Source organism: Dreissena polymorpha, chromosome 3 (genome assembly GCF_020536995.1).
Source record: "Dreissena polymorpha isolate Duluth1 chromosome 3, UMN_Dpol_1.0, whole genome shotgun sequence".
NCBI lineage: Eukaryota > Metazoa > Mollusca > Bivalvia > Myida > Dreissenidae > Dreissena > Dreissena polymorpha.
Genome location: NC_068357.1, coordinates 78,740,796 through 78,754,260, shown reverse-complemented (window position 1 = coordinate 78,754,260; position 13,465 = coordinate 78,740,796). Strand labels below are relative to the sequence as shown.

Sequence of the window (13,465 nt, the reverse complement as noted above, 5' to 3'; positions counted from 1 at the left end):
CTTATGACAATACGGTCAATCTCAACTATGCATGGCCCCATTACCAACCCTGGGGCACCCCGTCCACATAAGCCACACCCACCCAAAATTGCCTTTTACTATAACTTCTTCATTTCTACACCGATTCACTTCTAATTGATATTGAACTTCTCTTATGACAATATGGTCAATCTCAACTATGCATGGCCCCATTACCAACCCTTAGGCGCCCCTGGGTCAAACATGCGGCGTGGGGATACATGTCGGCCCCTGCCGCGCCATTTCTAGTATTTGGCATGTAGCTACCTTGCATGGACCTCTACCTTTTGATGAGGCTTGAGGTCACTGGGGTCAAGGTCACCGAGGCTAACAATAAATTTTTCCGTCACACTTTTGTTACACTTTTTTAATAGCACCTTCAATACTTTACCGATCTCTTTCATATTTGGCATGTAGGTACCTTGCATGGACCTCTACCTTTTGATGAGGTTTGAGGAAAGTGGGGTCAAGGTCACCGAGGCTAATAATAGATTTTTCCGTCACACTTTTGTTACAGTTTCTCATAGCACCTTCAATACTTTACCGATCTCTTTCATATTTGGCATGTAGGTACCTTGCATGGACCTCTACCTTTTGATGAGGTTTGAGGTCACTGGGGTCAAGGTCACTGAGGCTATTAATAGATTTTTCCGTCACAATTTTGTTACAGTTTCTCATAGCACCTTCAATACTTTACTGATCTCTTTCATATTTGGCATGTAGGTACCTTGCATGGACCTCTACCTTTCGATGAGAATTGAGGTCACTGGGGTCAAGGTCACTGAGGCTAATAATAGATTTTTCCGTCACACTTTTGTTACAGTTTCTCATAGCACCTTCAATACTTTACCGATCTCTTTAATATTTGGCATGTAGGTACCTTGCATGGACCTCTACCTTTCGATGAGGTTTGAGGTCACTGGGGTCATCGTCACTGAGGCTATTAATAGATTTTTCGGTCACACTTTTGTTACAGTTTCTCATAGCACCTTCAATTCTTTACTGATCTCTTTCATATTTGGCATGTAGGTACCTTGCATGGACCTCTAACTTTTGATGAGGTTTGAGGTCACTGGGGTCAGGGTCACCGAGGCTAATTATAGATTTTCTATCATGCTTTTGTTACTTTACCGATCTCTTTCATATTTGGCATGTAGGTACCTTCCATGGACCTCTACCTTTTGATGAGGTTTGAGTTCACTGGGCTAAAGGTCACCAAGGCTAATAATAGATTTTCCGTCACGCTTTTCTTACAGTTTCTCATAGGGCATTCAATACTTTACCGATCTCTTACATATTTGCCATGTAGTATAACCTTGCATGGATCTCTACCTTTTGATGAGGTTTGAGGTCACTGGGCTCAAGGTCACCGAGGCTGTTAATATATTTTCCGTCACGCTTTTGTAACAGTTCCTCAACGCACCTTCAATACTTTACTGATCTCTTTCATATTTGGCATGTAGGTACCTTGCATGGGCCTCTACCTTTTGATGAGGTTTGAGGCCACTGGGGTCAAGGTCACCGAGGCTAATAAAAGATTTGTTTAGGTGGTTATTAACACATAGATTGACAAAGCGCATCATCAGGGAGCATCCATCAGTTTCACTGATATTCTTGGTTTACCTGCAAGTCCTGCGTCCTGGATTCACAAAAACCTCTGGGGATGCAAAGTTTCGTAATTATGTGAGTCCCAAAAATGCATTGAAGTTTTTCAAAAAATAATATTCTTTAATATTTGGACTCATTCTTTCAATACGGGGACTGATAGATTTGCAAGTATTTGCGTCCCAGGACTCAGACGGAGTCCCAGGACTAGATGAGAAAATTTGTAAAAATATCACTGTTATAAGACGTATTGACAATTGTTTGAGACATTATCCCTGTTCTATGTAAGGACCCAATGTTAAAAACAGACTGAAGCTACTGAAATGAAACCTTAAAAAGTGCTTAAAACTCCTTTAACATGTGTATTGTTTTTCTTTGATAAGTGCTCTGAAATTGCCTGAATTTAGTTATTCACATATATAACAGAGTATCATTTTCCATTTCAAGGGAGCAACTGTCATGATAGAGGCTCTAGGATTGCCTAGTTTTGCCAGTATTGATTCCTGGGTGATATGTCAGATAATGTATAAATAACTCCTGCTTCTACCATCTACTTTACAGGCATTTTTGATAAAGAATCCACAGAGATGAAGTGTTTAGAATAAAGTGGTGAAGGAAATCTGTTTTCTGTGTAGTGACATTTCATGAGTGTGTGTTCAGCGTAACATGGAGTAAATAGGTTTGTGAAAAATTGTAACACCAAAAAGCATTTCACTTTAAATGTCAGATTAATAGAAAAAGATATAAATTAACATTTATTGTTGTTACTTTGTATTGGCCCTTACTATTCGTGTTTTTAGAAGATAAAATTATATATAGCTGGGGGTAAAAATGACAAAAATGTGGGAAATAATTTCATGTAAATTGAACCAAAATTGTCTATAAATGCTCCATTCAAGTTAATGACATGTAATTAGCTTATGAAATGGATAAAGTGTTTCCATACTTTTTAAGTTCTACATCTTTTAAATTGGCAATATATTGTGATTGAATTTAAAATGTGAATGACTTTTAAAGAACTTTCATCATTTAAATTATATTTATAGATTTAAATATATATGCAGTGGTTGAATTTTTATGTGTTTTAAATTGTTTTTTTCTTAACCATAGAACCAAGCAAGGGTCAATTATGCATAATCAAAGAAGGGGAGTCACTTTTGAAATGTTCATTAAAAACTACAACAACGTATTATTCCTGGGGAATATTTTTCATTATACAGAATAAAAAGTCTATTGTTCAACTGAATAGCTGCGTGAAGTCCGTTCTGGATTGTATATTACATGAAATAAATATGAATATTAGAGGCAAATCCAATAGGTAAATTTAACTGAATGTATCTATGAAAGAAATCTCTATTTTATATAGTTTAAATGTTATACACTGTAACTCCAATATAATGCGGATGACGGGGTCCAAGCCACGCAACAGCCTTATAAAAGGACAGCGTTATAAGTTTTGAGCTTATTTATTTAAGGGGGCTAATAAAACAGGTATAGTATAGCCTATAATATAGGTCCTGTGTATTGTCATGCTGTGTTGTCATTCGCAAATACATGCATATAAACCGAATTGAACGATAGCAGTATACATACCGCTGTGCACATTTATCCGATAATCCAATATAATAACAACATCACTTACGAAAAAATTATGTTAAACATTTATGACAAGAAATATGTTTACGAATTTCGTAAACAAATTCATATGCCTACGCCATTTTTTCAGAAAAATTAGTACAGTGCATTATGGGACACAGCTTTCATTGGACGAGCAAATTTAAATTTAGATTGAATGCAATACGATACATGTACAAAGAGATGATTTATTGCGTCATACTCAGCATGTAAAAAACGTGCTTTCCGTGGACTTTTTGTTAACGGGCAACAATTTAAGTGCATCTCTGTTAACTATTACACTGCGTTAGCATGTAAATAAATTGTCAGGATTTTTTAATTTATTTTTCGTATAGGTACTGAAACATTAAACACACACAACAATATTTTTATTTATCAAGCATGTGTAGCATATATTAAAAGATAACACACTAACACAGCCATAGTTTATACAATGAAATACAATACACGATAAATACAAAACATAAACAGGTAATCGTTTAAAATAACTTTACTTTGATAATTATTCCGCTTGCACTTGCCTTATTGAAATTAGCGCACTGAACCGCTCTGATAGGGAATACATGTTATAAACACGGACTCGCGAGTTTTCACACCTTTAGTGACATTACACAACAGATTAACACCAATTAGCTGTCGAGTGTCGTTTAACCTCTAATTGATTAAAATCAGTTAAACAGACGGATAAAGCAATCAAGCTGTGATCGCTGGCTTCTTTGAATTTTCTGAGAATACATGAAGTTACATAACATGGATTTGAATCAGAAATGGAAGGTTGGAGAAAAAACGGGATCCAAGGACCCCACCCCCCGCCAGCGTTATATTGGACACAGCATTATAACGGACCGCACTATATTGAACAGGGTTCGCACAGGGCTTGAAAAGTGCTTGAAAACGAGTCCTACGCTTGAAAAGCCCTTGAACAAAGGTTGGCCTTGAAAAAGTGCTTGAAAAGTGCTTATTTCATGTAAAAAAAGCCTTGAAAATGTTTATTTCTGCTCAAAATTACTAATATCATCGCTTCAATTATAAACTTAAATCGTTCTTAAGGGAAATATTACGAAAATTTATCATAAATTCCTTCGCGCAAAAAGTTGAGTACGAAATATAAGTTTCGTACACTATTGAGTACGAAACGTTATGCGTTATGCGTACACGTCACATATTATGTGTACTACGTCAGAGGTTCTCCATTGTGATCAATTTTCGCGAGTGAAAACGCAGCGATGAGGAAGTGTCGATTCAAACCAGGGTGGTTAACTGAATATTACTGGGTACAGAAAAACAAAGGACATTCGAAAAGCACATTGTCGGGTCTGTATGAAGACCATTGGTGTCGGGGATGGGGGAAAGTGCTTTGAAAAGCCACGAGAAAGAGGAAACCCACAAAGAAAACATGAAATTGAGAAGCAATGTGTTTGCTTGTAATAACTTTAAAAAGTAAATACATACAGTCATTTAACCAGTTAAGAATCACCCGGCAAAAACGTTTATTCTTTTGACCACAATAATTTCTTTCGGGATTTAGTGTCAATGTGAGAAGATGTAAAAATAAAGGGTAACATTTATTTTGTATGATAACAGGGTAGGCCAGACGGCATATGCAGTTTTTTGTTAAAAATAGCCAATTAAATTCACCCTTCGGAAAATTATAAAAAAATCATTCAACTTACAGAATTAGTATTCAAAACATTGTCATAGCATTTGTTTTCAATCAGCAAAAAGTTTATTTGAACATAATAAAGCCTTCTATATCCATATGCACATTTCAAAACATAACTCCTTCAATCAGTTCTGGTTAACTTTTTGCTGCATTTTTCCACTCTGTAAGCTATTTACAAAAGATTTCTTGCTAAAACTTTGTTAATTTATTCCTTTACCTAATGTATATCTTAGACACTTATCTTTTTTTTTTTTTGGGGCATTATGGAAAATTAAATTCAAATTAATCGGAACTGCTGATAATCCGGAACTTGTTGACAAACTGTATGTGAGACTCGTTGAGTTAAGGATGGAAAACATGTATGCAATAACTAAAAATAACATGTATGAGTTATTGTGGAATAATTTTAATTTGTTTGAGCAAATAAATGATATTTACTGTGTTAAACTTGCTTGAAAATGCATTTTTTTAAGGAAACTAACAAACGGTTCTCGGCCTTGAAAATGAAAATTTGGCCTTGAAAAGTCCTTGAAAAGTGCTAGAATTTAGGTTTGAGATTTCTGTTTGAACCATGTTGAAGTTACAGTGTATTATTATACCCCCACAAATGAAGTTTAGGGGGGTATATAGGAGTGAACTTGTCTGTCGGTCGGTCGGTTCATATTAAGTGTCCGCTCTCTAATTAAAGTTGTTTTTATTCGATCTTCACCAAACTTGGTCGGAAGTTGTAGCTAGATGATCTAGGTCAAATTTGAATATGGGTCATGTCGGGTCAAAAACTAGATCACGGGGTCACTTAGTGCGTTTTAAACATTCAGCATGTTGTCCCCTCTCTAACTCAGGTAGTTTTCATCCAATCTTTATCTAACTTAGATGATCTCTAGGCCAAGTTTTAACATGGCCATTCCGGGCCAAAAACTAGGTCACGGGTTACTAATATAGTGCCTTTTTAGCTCATATATTTAAAAAAAAAAATTATGAGCTATTGTCATCACCTTGGCGTCGGCGTTGGCATCGGCGTCCGGTTAAGTTTTGCGTTTAGGTCCACTTTTCTCAGAAAGTATCAATGCTATTGCATTCAAACTCGGTACACTTACTTACTATCATGAGGGGACTGGGCAGGCAAAGTTAGATAACTCTGGCGTGCATTTTGACAGAATTATGTGCCCTTTTTATACTTAGAAAATTGAAATTTTTTGTTAAGTTTTGTGTTTGGGTCCATTTTATTCCTTAAGTATCAAAGCTATTGCTTTCATACTTGCAACACTTACTAACTATTATAAGGGGACTGTGTAGGCAAAGTTATGTAACTCTGCAGTGTATTTTTTATGGCAATTTCAGGGCCGATATTCGGCCCCATTCCCCTCAAAAAAGAGTATATATTTTTCCCCCATTTTGAAGAAAAAATCCCCTCCAAAAGTTAAAAAAAAAAAAAAAAAAAAAAATTTAAATTTAAATAAATGTCCTATGATAAATATACAGGGCTCAACATTAATGGTTGTCCTATTGCCCCTGGCAAGTAAAAGTTTGGTCTGGGCAAGTTATTTTATAATCTAGTTGTCCGCCCGGAAAAGTGCAAAAAGAACAAAGAGCATTTAATTTAGACTTGAATTGCTGTAATCATTTTGTTATATGTTCAAAAATAAAAAAGGTTTTTTGGTGTATCATTTTGGTTTATTAAACAATATGAGGTTTACAGTTGATGTGATATTTCATGTTTGGGCAAATTGCTTTACGTTCAGTGCAAGTAGATTTTGGAAGTAGTGGCCCGGTAGGGCAATTTGGTTTTTCGGTTAATGTTGAGCCCTGATATATCTCAAATTTATTTCATAAACAACTAATTAAGTATATAACTATAATTAATATGATTTTAAATTATTATAAAGAGTTATATTAAGTTAGTTTTTCCCAAATCAGTTAATTTAACATGAATTGCATTTTTTTCCCAAAATGGCCAGGGAAAGGCCTGATGTATCTATATTGTGTCAATATTCGTTGATAAATACATTCCAATTTGGTCCATTTTATTGATAAAAAATGCTTAAAGTTTCCATTTTATTGATTTAAAAATCCAAATTAGACTCAAAATGGCTAGGAAAACTAAGACTGTGCATGAAGGCTGAAAGTTGTCTGAAACTAATGTTGAAAAAATCATTGATATATATTTAAGAAAAAAAGACAAAGACATTCAGCTGTGAATATTACATTCATGCATACATGTGTATTCATATAATAAATATCATTGCATATGAAAGAGTAAATTTTTAATTTTCCCCTTTTCCTAAAAAACGACGTGTTTTTCCCCTTTGGACGGGCCCCGCCACCATTCCCCTAAAGGTGAAAAAAACACTGCTCTGACTGGCATTTTGACAGAATTATGTGCCCTTTTTATATTTAGAAAATTGAAAATTTGGTGAAGTTTTGTGTTTAGGTCCACTTTATTCCTACAGTATCAAAGTTATTGCTTTCATACTTGCAACACTTATTAACTATCATAAGGGGACTGTGCAGGCAAAGTTATGTAACTCTGACTGGCATTTGGACGGAATTATGGGCCCTTTATACTTAGAAAATTGAAAATTTGGTTACGTTTTGTGTTTTGGTCCACTTTACCCCTAAAGTATCATAGATATTGCTTTCATACTTGGAACACTCGCAAACTATCATAAGGGTACAGTAAAAGGACAAGTTGCATAACTGTGGTTGTCATTTTTACGGAATTATGGCCCTTTTTGACTAAGTAACTTTGAATATATGGTTAAATTTTGTGTTTCGATCCACTTTACTTCTAAAGTATCAAGGCTGTTGCTTTCAAACTTCAAATACTTTCATGCTATCATGAGGTTACTGTACCTGGCAAGTTGAATTTTACCTTGACCTTTGAATGACCTTGACTCTCAAGGTCAAATTATTAAATTTTGCTAAAACTTCTTTATGATTAGATTTGATTGATACTTTGACATCCCCCCCCCATCCCCCCCCCCCCCTAATTGTTTTTTTTTTTGTTTTTTTTTAAGACCATCTCACAAATGACCACCACACCCTCACACTAAACCCCCCCACCCCACCCCCAATTTTTTTTTTTTTTTTAACGGTTAAGAAACACAAATATTTATTTTTATTATTTTATTTTTGAAATACCTTCCAACCATCGCACCCAAGAATCCCCTCCTCCCCCCCCCCCCCCCCCCACCCCCCCCAACCCACCCCCGAATGTTTTTTTTTTTTTTGCATTTTTTTTTCGCATTTTTGGAAGATAATGTAATAAATGTCCTAACCCCCACACTATACACCCCTCTTCACTCCACCCCTCCCTCCTTTGTGATTGAAATTGAGAGTCCCTTCACCTTTAAAAAGAAAATAGATGAGCGGTCTGCACCCGCAACTTGCGTTGCTCTTGTTTAACATTCATCATGATGTCCGCTCTCTTATTCAAGTAGTTTTCATCCGATCTTCACCAAACTTGGTCAGAAGTTTCATCTAGATGATCTAAAGACCAAGTTTGAACATGGGCCTTGCCGGGTCAAAAACTAGGTCACAGGGTCACTTAGTGCATTTTAAACATTGAGCATGGTGTCCGCTCTCTAAATTGAAGTAGTTTACATCTGATCTTCACCAAACTTGGTCAGAAGTTTTATATAGATGATCTCTAGGCCATGTTCAAACATGGGCCATGCCGGGCCAAAAACTAGGTCAAGGGGGCCCCTTAATGCGTTTTACACATTCAGTATGGTGTCCGCTCTCTATTTCAAGTACTTATCATCCACTCTTCACCAAACTTGGTCAGAAGTTTAATCTAGATGATTTTTAGGCAATGTTTGAACATGGGCCATGCTGGGCCAAAAACTAGGTCCCAGGGTCTTTTAGTGAGTTTTACACATTCAGCATGGTGTTCTTATTTCAAGTACTTTTCATCCGCTCTTCATGTGGGGTATTTGTCTCGTCTATGACCAAGCTCTTGTTTTACTTGTAATTGTTTCTTAATTTTTCATCCCAACTATGAAAGGTACATGTCCTTTTTTTAATACCTGGCCACAAAGCTGAAGGGTTGGATTTTAGGAATGCCCTCCATCCATCAGTCCATCCATCCAGTCGTTCAGTTTGTCAGTCAGTGTATAAAACATTTAGTTTCCACTCCACATACCTTTTGACAGTAACTTCAATACATATTTCCTACAAATAATGTCAACAAGTATGGTTGCACCATTAAGTTATAAAGCTGTGTTTTGCAAATGCAAGTGTGTCACATTAAGGAAGGATTTAAATGTTAGTAGAACAAGAGCTGTCACCATAGGATGACTTATGCCCCCTATAAACGCTTGATAAAAGTTATGAGCTTTTTTCGAAACCTAAACGCAGATTTCGAAACCTAAATGCGGACCCTAAGTTCAAGGTCAAGGTCACAGGGGTAAAAATTTGTGTGCGTATGGAAAGGCTTGTCCATATACACATGCATACCAAATATGAAGGTTATATCTCAAGGGACATAGAAGTTATCAGCATTTTTCGAAACCTAAACGCAAAGTGTGACGGAAAGACAGACGGACAGACAGACAGACAGACGGACAGTCTGATCACTATGTGCCCCCTTTTTAAGCTCCCCCCAAAAAAAATTGGGGGGGAGCATATAGTCGCTGCTTCGTCTGTCCGTGTGTCCGTCCGTCCGTGCACAATTTTTGTCTGGGCTATTTCTCAGCAACTGTTGACCAGAATTCAATTAAACTTTATGGGAAGTTTCACTACCAAGAGGAGATGTGCATTTTATCAGCCGGTCCTGGTCGGATGATTTTTCACAGAGTTATGGCCCTTTGAAATTTCCATTAACTGTACATATAGTGCAATTCTTGTCCGGGCTATTTCTCAGCAACTAATGACCGGAATTCAATAGAACTTTATGGAAAGCTTCTTCACTACCAAGAGGAGATGTGCATATTATCAGGGGGTTCTGGTCGGATGATTTTTCACAGAGTTATGGCATTTTGAAATTTTCCATTGACTGTACATATAGTGCAATTCTTGTCCGGGCTATTTCTCAGCAACTTATGACCGGAATTCAATTAAACTTTATGAGAAGCTTCACTACCAAGAGGAGATGTGCATATTATCAGTCGGTTCTGGTCGGATGAATTTTCACAGAGTTATGGCCCTTTCAAATTTTCCATTGTACATATAGTGCAATTCTTGTCCGGGCTATTTCTCAGCAACTTATTACGGGAATTCAATGAATTTTTATAGGAAGCTTCACTACCGACAAGAGATGTGCATTTTATCAGCCGGTTATGGTCGGATGATTTTTCACAGAGTTATGGCCCTTTGAAATTTCCCATTGTACATATAGTGCAATTCTTGTCAGAGCTATTTCTCAGCAGTTTATCACGGGAATTCAATGAAACTTTATGGGAAGCTTCACTACCAACAGGAGATGTGCATATTATCAGCCGGTAATGGTCGGATGATTTTTCACAGAGTTATGGCCCTTTGAAATTTTCTATAAACTGTACATATAGTGCAATTCTTGTCCGGGCTATTTCTCCCCAACTACTGACTGGACTTCAATGAAGCTTTATGGGAAGCTTAACTACCTTGAGGAGATGCGCATGTTATTAGTGGGTTCTGGTTAGATGAGTTATGGCCCTTTGAAATTTTTTAGTTGCTAAACCATCCATTGTATTATTTTGTCCAAAGTTATGCCCCTCAAGACGTTTCCTTTATTCTGAATATATAGTGAAATATTGTGACCAAAAAAACCTTTGGGGAGCATCACCTGTCTCCGACGGTTTCTTGTCTTTGAAAGGGGGCATAAAAAGATGAATCTTTTAATTGTCACATGTTTTTATTACTTATGTGGGGTATTTAAGATTAATCAAAAGATAGCACTGTTGATCAAGTGTAAGACTAAAAATATATCATCAGATTTGGGGTACAACGGCAAGATGTGCACTTGAACAAAATGATATGAATTGAAATGAGAAATTAATGTGAAAACAAGTTTGCATACCAGGTTTAGGTTTCTTGTCAAAATTTGTAATGAAATTACAAGATAGCTAAAGCATCCATTTTTAGCATAATCAAACTGTTGATTTCTTCGTCACTAATCCTATTCACAAATAGAATTTCTTCCTAATTGACAACAGTTTACATCATGAATTTCCAAATTTAGCCTGGTTCTTTTGCCCAAAATAAATATTTACGCAAACATGATAAATCCCGAATGTTGTTAACATTTTGTGACATCATTTGAGCAAAATAACAAAATGTGATTAGTCATTCAAACGAAAACTTAGCCAATGAAAACGCTTAAAAAGTATATTATACATATGTAAGATAAAAATATTTGTAATGGTTATATTACATGGGAAACAGGGTCACATGGCATATGATAAAAAGAGCTTTCAAATGAGATTTTAAATATTCACAAGTTACACCCTTCCCCTTGCAGACATCCCCCCTTCCCCTGGCAAAAAACCCTGCAACTGCCCCTGATAGTAGATTGTGGATTTGAATATTTATAATATATACAGCCTTCTATTTTTAGTGCACAAGAGTAATATGACATAACAGATATCGAAGGACATTGTAGGTACAGGACTGGTGTATTGGTTCACTCTCAATTAACACCACTCCTTAAAAACACATGATGTATGTGAGTGTTATAGGTGAGTTTAACCCATTTATGCCTAGCGTCCTGAAAAAAGGACATTGCAAACAGTGTAGACCCAGATGAGACGCCGCATAATGCGGCGTCTCATCAGGGTCTACACTGTTTGCTTAAACGAAATTCTGTAAGAAATATTCTAAAAATAGAAATAAATATACCAGACATCCCTAATTTTGGAAATAAATTGATCCAATTTTGAAGGATGGGAGAGTCCACTGGGCATAAATGGGTTAATAGATGTAACAAGAGATGTGTTCATGTCACACTGTCTACTTTCTCAATAATGGCTTATCCTCCATATGGTAGTTTTCGCTTTCCAACCATCCCATGTTATTTATGGTTTCAATTTTCAGTTACTTTATATCCTAGTCCAAATTTCATTATAATGGCCAAGCTATCAGACGTGTAAATGAAAATTGGCAATGTGGTAGTTATTTGTGTGCTAATAGCATAAAATATAATAATTCTGATAAACAGCTCTAATTTAAGTCTGTTTTTATTATTATAAATTATAACAATTGGCATAGATGTTATTTTCTGGACCTATTATTTAAAAATCTTACTGTCTTTACAGCATAACTAATATCACACTTTGATAATTGCTCGAGGCAAGCCCTTTATGTCCTATCCACATGAGATTGCAATCAACCTATGATCAAGCCATAACAGTTCTGCAAGCCAAATTATGAACTAGCCATAATAGTCCTGCAAGCCACATTATAATCTACCCATAACAGTCCTGCAACCCATATTATGATCTAGGCATAACAGTCCTGCAACCCACATTATTATCTAGATATAACAGTCCTGCAAGCCACATTATAATCTAGCCATAACAGTTTTAGGAGCAACATTATGATCTAGTCATAACAGTCCTGCAATCAGCATTAAGATCAATCCATAACAGTCCTGCTACCCACATTATAATCTAGCCATAACAGTCCTGCAAGCCACATTATAATCTAGCCATAACAGTTCTGCAAGTCAAATTATAATCTAGCCATAACAGTTCTGCAAGCCACATTTTAATCTAGCCATAACCATTCTGCAAGCCACATTATGAGCTAGACATAACAGTCCTGCAAGCCACATTATGATTTAGCCACAACAGTTCAGCAAGCCACATAATGATTTATCCACAACTGTTCTACAAGACACATTTTGATCCAGACATAACAGTCCTGCAGTTCTTCAAGTCACATTTTGATCCAGGAATAACAGTCCTGCAGTACTGCAAGACACATTTTGATCTAGGAATAACAGTCCTGCAGTACTGCAAGCCACATTTTGATCCAGGAATAACAGTCCTGCAGTACTGCAAGACACATTTTGATCGAGCCATAACAGTCCATAAGTCATCCATGTGCCAAACAAGACTGTTTCAGCTTGGCTATAAGTCAACTACATGTAATCATAAGTCAATCATTACTCTAAGGTACAATTTTACTAGATTCATTCTCTAGACATAACACTGCCCGGCCAATCACATTTAGTCATTTATAATGAATAATAATTAATAGTGCACATCAACCAAAAAACAGCTCCTGAATACAAATTGGAATTGCATGATTGTAAGTGTGGTAACAACCACTGCTAGGGTATGAGACTACAAACCTAAAAAAAATACTGCTTGATTAGGATCTGCTTTACAAACAAGTAAATTATGAAGTCATGAAAACATCTGCCCTGTGCAGTGTGTGCACAATCCAGTATTTGATCCAGTTTTCGTAATCTGAAAAGCTGCTTTTATAAAACATATAACGATGCACATTAAAAAAATTATTATTGCTTTTTGCATAATAATGCACATTTTATGGTTGAGTGTGGATTTTGTTTTTTGTTGGAAATCAGTTATGAAAACTTTGCCAAGAAATAGTTTTTATGCT

The 13,465-nt window shown here is 36.1% G+C and overlaps 1 protein-coding gene across 2 annotated transcripts in view; it reads left to right on the top strand.

The window, feature by feature from the left end:
* Positions 1–13,465, top strand: part of LOC127874852 (protein dispatched homolog 1-like) — an 84,681-nt gene that overhangs the window by 20,436 nt on the left and 50,780 nt on the right. Inside the window, exon 1 of one of the 2 annotated variants that reach the window (XM_052419508.1) lies at positions 2,193–2,302. The exons of the other annotated variant lie outside the window; for it this stretch is intronic. The gene's annotated coding sequence lies outside the window, so the exon portion shown is untranslated. Of the gene's footprint in view, positions 1–2,192; positions 2,303–13,465 lie in introns of those variants that run through there. 2 annotated transcript variants of the gene reach the window in all.